Source organism: Labrus mixtus, chromosome 24, assembly GCF_963584025.1.
Source record: "Labrus mixtus chromosome 24, fLabMix1.1, whole genome shotgun sequence".
NCBI lineage: Eukaryota > Metazoa > Chordata > Actinopteri > Labriformes > Labridae > Labrus > Labrus mixtus.
In genome coordinates this window covers 6,678,712-6,684,711 of record NC_083635.1, presented here as the reverse complement: position 1 = coordinate 6,684,711, position 6,000 = coordinate 6,678,712, and positions in this window count along the sequence as shown.

Below are 6,000 nucleotides of genomic sequence, written 5' to 3'. Positions count from 1 at the left end.
CGAGTTGTTTTCTGTCTGCAAAATTGGAAAACTAATAAACCCAGTGAACCCAGTATCAGGTGCTTTCTTCTATCCCAGTGAGCATTATCCCTCATTATCTGTGAATAATACACACACACACACACAGGCAGGGAAAAAACACATCATAGCTTTCATCCAGATCCTTATGAGAAGACACATTGAAATGGATAAAATTAAGACTATATTTCCCTACGGGCCCCATAATGCACCACAGTCACTATTTTCTCTCTTATTTTTTTTTTTCGGAGTGTGAGGCGCCCTTCTGTTCTCAAGGCCTCGTCTCTCAGCCTCCAGGCTACTTCCTCAACACGCTAATTTTTTTACAAAATGGGAAAACAGCAGTGTGCCGCACCGGCTCTCTCCTCTGCGACGGAGTTATTGGACTCTCGATATTGCTGGCGGCCTTCTTCTTTTTTCTTTTTTTTTTTAACAGTGAGACAGCTCCACCCTGCAGGCTGTGTGATGGGAGTCCCGTCTGTTGTGTGGCAGCTCTGCCTCCAGGACACAACACAGCCAGGAGAGAATTTTTACACACTTTGCTGTTGCTCTGCCTCTCCTTGTGTTTGACCTCATTCAATTCTGTCTGAAGATTATGGAGATTTACCTGAATGGGTTGGCAAAACAGTATTTTTTTTTTCCACTATATTTCTGTGATTTTATGCTTTTATCCTCCGTCTTATCTGTCTACACAAATCCAGCCTGCAGAGATCATGAGGGCAATCGCAGAAGAGACACTGAGCAAAAACCACATTAACTGAGGTGTTTACACACAGTGCCCCCCCATGCCCTTCTCCTGTTTTCATTCAGGATGACTGCCTTTGTGTGCATGTACATGTGTTGCACTGTGCTACAGCCTGCAGCGTTGCCAGTCTCACTTGTGTGCAGCCACAGAATTGAGACCGTGCAGATAGACGTCATGCAGAAACATCTCCCTAAAATCACATTTATATAAAAACTATCGGTAAAATCTTAATGTGTGGTGATTCTCGAGCTGTTCTGATGAACACACAGTGAAGTGGGCCTGTGTGTTAACAGAAATGGTCGACATGTGTGGTCCTAAATACTGTACATGTTTCCCAGAATAGAAATGAGGGTACCACCTGTTTCTGGTAGCACGGCGCTGTCAACATCCTGGACATCTTGTAAATTTCCATCAGAGCACGTGAGCACTAACTACTCCTGAGCAGAGCTTTTTTTTTAAATATGTATGCACTGACATATCCTTCCTAATCCCCACAGGAGCCTTAAAGTGGACACAATTTCGGTTAACCTAACATGTAGCATGGGCATCAGCTGTGTCTCCGAGATGATCTTGAGGTATCCTTGACTGAAACGTCAATAGGCTCAAATACTGTGCGAGTCCTTTGGGAGACCCTTCACCACGTGTGGAGCTCACTGCCTGTCACATTCAATAAAAGAAATGCAGAGATGTCCTTGGGAAGGAAGTAAGGTATGTCTGGTTGCTAGGGGAATGTATGAAAGAATAATATACATGTGACTGAAGGCATGTTGAAGAAGCCCATAGTTTAACTGTAAATAGCCAAAATTAAAGGAGGCATACTGTATGAGATCAAACACTGCAGCACTTCTTTCGGACTGCTTTATTATAACTGTATGGATATGATGGAAGTCAATGGAGAGATATAGAAATGTAGCCTTTGACTGAAATTCAATAACACGATGATTTCAGCAAACTGTGTGAACTGGAAGACCCCTATGCAAAACTCTTAATCGTAGCCGTATGCACACAACAAAAGAGTATTTAATGCTACGTTCCTCAAGTCAGAAATTCAGAGTTTCCAGTCTGATACGTAATCAGGAACGCCCCCTGAAGTCACAATTCCGACTCAGGAACTTGGAGAACCTTCAGTAGCCCGATTTCAAATCCAGTCCGGCTGCTACGTGCACCGACAGGGATGTTTAAAAGGATAGTGATCATCAATGGAGATATGATTTATGCGCCAGATGGGTTTTTTTAAGATTAATTTTTGGGCTTTTTTTTTGCCTTTATTGGAGAGGTAGGACAGCGGATAGAGCTGGAAATCAGGGAGAGAGCGAGAGAGTTGGGAATGACATGCGGGAAAGGAGTCACAGGTCGGACTGGAACCTGGGCCGCCCGCTTTGAGGACTACAGCCTCTAACCGCTGCTCCACCAGCGCCCCCCATATGCCCCAGATGTTTGAACTTCAAGAAAATGATTATAGGATAATGATGTACAAAGGCACGCCTTTATCATACACTGCATTAAGCCACAACTAAAAAAAAACAACAGAATTTTGGTTCTATATATGAAAAAACGGAATAACCATCCCATAATGCTTTATTACACAACTAGGTCAGCACACATCTACCTTGCAGGATCTATTTTTTTAAAGCAGTTCAGCGTTGTTTAATGTGTTAAATCAGAAGCAGATATCTTTAGAACTATAAATTATTTGAATTATTCATACTGAAAATACCTTAGAGCAGCAGCACTGTAGTTTCCACAGTGACAGACTCCCCATCTGTGTGTGTTTGGTTAGGCAAGCATCCCTTTGCCATGGGTTATGGTCTGGGTTACGCACCAGTGCACATAACTCTTCCTGTGTGTGTGAAACAGGGATTTACTGTATTACTGCAATGAGTTCCCGAAATGTTAAGCAATCACATAATTATTTTTGAAACTGTATTACTGGAAAACAATGTGTTTCTCATTTTCCAAACAGGTCCCAGTATGATTAAGAATGAGTAACAGATAACAGAATTTAACCCAGGTCTAAAGTGCTTTTAGTTTTCAGCCAGTGGGCTAGCAGCGCTGGAGGTGTGTGACGAGTCTAGGTCACTGGGTCCTCTGCACTGACAGCATGCTACCCCACAGTTATCTCTGTCGACGTGCATTCAATCAGCCGGGCGCTGACATTTACTGTCGGGGCAAAAACACAGCGCACGCTCGCGAGCTTCACTTGGAGAGGGATTTCCTCAACGGTTAGTCACCGTGACTGGGAAATTAAGGGCAGCTTCAAAACAGTTCAGCGATAAAAGGGAAATGTCTCTTTTGTTCTTTATGAAACAAGAAAAAAAAAAAAAAGAAAGCACCATGGGATGTTCTGTTGTTGTTTTGGCACATGGAAAAATCAGGCTCGGCCTCAGTATCCAAAAAAAAATGGTGGTTCATGATATCAGTTAGAATTATCTGATAGAAAAATATTAATGAAATTCAGAAATAATAAACGCTCCTTCTTCAAATCATCGTTTTACAGCCTCACTCTGCCTCCCAGCTCTCAGCCTTGATCTTTTGGCCGGTAGCAGCGGGGTGCCGAGGTCTGAAAGTGCTCTGGTTTCAGAACAAGGAGGGAAGTTATTTCACACCAGCTGCGCTAGTGAGTGACCCCGAATCACATATGTGAGCGATCGTGTGGAAACTTGTATGCCTAAACGGGTGCAGAAAAAAATACTTTTCCTAAATTTAACTTGATTAGGGGCTGAATACTTGGAGTTACTGCAGGTGCCATTCTTAAAGCTCCTATGACGAGTATTGTAACTTGAAATGAAACAGACTGAAATTAATACCGATGCACCTCTACAACCTACAAATGCCAAAAAAAAAAAAAAACCTCAATTGCAAAATTGCTTTTACTACATTGTTGTAATTATTCCATGAAACAGCTGCCAGGGGGTAGGCAGGGGCAACTCTACGGTCTGTTGGGGCCCTAGGCAAAGGTTCAATGGGGGCCCCTTCCAATGAATTTTCCTCTTCTTTCATTTTCCTTCATTGACAATTTTTTTTTTTTATTTCATTTTTTTTTTTTACAGGAATCATGCTGTGACGCTTTGCAAGGCATCTGACAGATCCCCCCACTGTCGTTGCTAAATTTGTACAATTTGAGGCAATGCTTTGGTTTCAAAGTTTGTCAGCCGTTGGGGGGGGCCCCCCTACTGGCCTGGGGCCCCAAGCAGTTGCCTGTTGACAAACAGCACCTCTGAGGGCAAGTGACCAGCGAGACAATTTAGAGCACACTTACAAAACTTTTTTTTTTAAATTTCCATGCCGAAGATTTATTGTGTTGCATAATTTTGTTCCATGTGTTCGTTTCAAATCACACTTTTTTTTTTTTCCCTAGTCAGAATAAGGCTGGGGCGCTGAGACTACACGATGTTAAGACAACACTTTTAACAGATAGCCTGCGAACGCACCACTCCTAACTATCTCTTTGAACCATTCAGTATAGGTTGGAACTTTTGAACGAAGGAGCGCAGCAACAAAATAATCGAGACGCGTGCGCCAAGTGGAGCAGCCGATCTGTGCGATTTTTTTTATAGTCGACCACCTGGGAAAAGACTGTAGTTGTCATGAACAGTGTGTAAAACAAGGGAGGAGGACCCAAGTGCAGAACAACTAAAATATCTATTCAAACAAAAAGGCAAAAGGTCACAACTAGGCTTACTTTGAAAAGTGTCCAAAATACAAAACAAAGTCCATCAACAAGTCCAACATAAAAACAAAATGAGCTGGCAACACGAGGGAAGGAACACTGAGACTAAATAGACATAGGATAATCAAACACAGGTGAGACTAATGACACAGGTGAGGACACTCAAGGCAATCAAGACTGGAGGGAAACACACAGAGGCAGGAGTAAAGACAACACTGGAGACTACTATAATCTAAATCATGAAACACAGAGAACTCAAGAATGTAACAAAACACACCAGAACATAAAGAGACACAAGGAGAAGAAACTACAAAATAAAACAGGAAACACTAAAGACTAAACTAGGAAACATTAACACTAGGATATATATTTAACTAAGCAACAAAACAAGGAAAAAACTAGCTGAACAAGAGTTAACCATGACTGTAATTCCCGAAGAAGAGGGAGTATAGGAAAGACTGTGATTACTGGAAATAAGTCATACTACTCCTTTATCCCCCCCACACTGAAGATTGAGGCTTAAGCTAGTAGCACCCTGACAATTTAAATTAGCTCATATCAAACATTCACTAGATACTCGAAAAACTAAAAAACATTGATTTAGTTTCAAGTTTAGATTTAAGTTTGATCAGGTTGTTTTTATCAGGGTGGGGCACTCAATGAGCCAGCACCATGCAACACAGCATTTTCACCGCGGCATGACAGCTAACTGGTAGCATGCCAACAGGTTCTTTCAGTAAGAGCTGCAAGTGTCATAGTCTATGAAGCTTATCTATGACTCATCGGGACATTCCCTGACAAACCGGTGCATGTGGTCACCGTATGTTCAAAAGGGGTCAAAGAAAAGTTTCCAGGGCTGACTTCAGATGACTTATCTTGGCAGTTTAAATGCAAGTGAACAAAAATGGGCATTACAAATGTTATGTTAAAGATGAATCTGTTTAGCCACTTTTGAGATGTTTAAAGTCAAGGAAACTGTCTTGCCCCTAAAATGAACAGCAGAAAACCTCACATTTAACTCAAAATATTGAACAGGACAAAAATTGCTAATGATACCGTAGCATCCAGGAACTGCTGACTCATTGGCTAGCAGCGTACAGCTCTTTTATCAACCTCATCATTAACCCAAAGAGAGTCATTTAGCTAGCTAATGATAAGCTAACTGTTGGTGTTTTAATAAGGCTAGGCAGAATGAATGCAAGACGTATGTGAGTTAGCTGTAGATGCTAACATCTGCAGCTAACCTTAGCTTAGCTTAAATAGCATTTATTTAATTCCTACACTTTTGATAGCGTATAAAAAGTGACCGAAACATAGATTTGACCCCAAAAGACCCACGCTAACTTCAACATATGGACAATGTGCCAATGTGCTCGGTAACTGAATCAAACTTATCTCTACTCTTCAGTCATTGTTTTGAAAATGACATCTCTGAACTTCCCACATTTTCCCTATTTCTACACTGTAGTTGCATCATACCCGTTGTTTCATTGACAGAATAGTTGAGACGTTGCTATACAGATATTTCTTTGACTTCGTGTATTACAAAATACTACATGGATAAGCA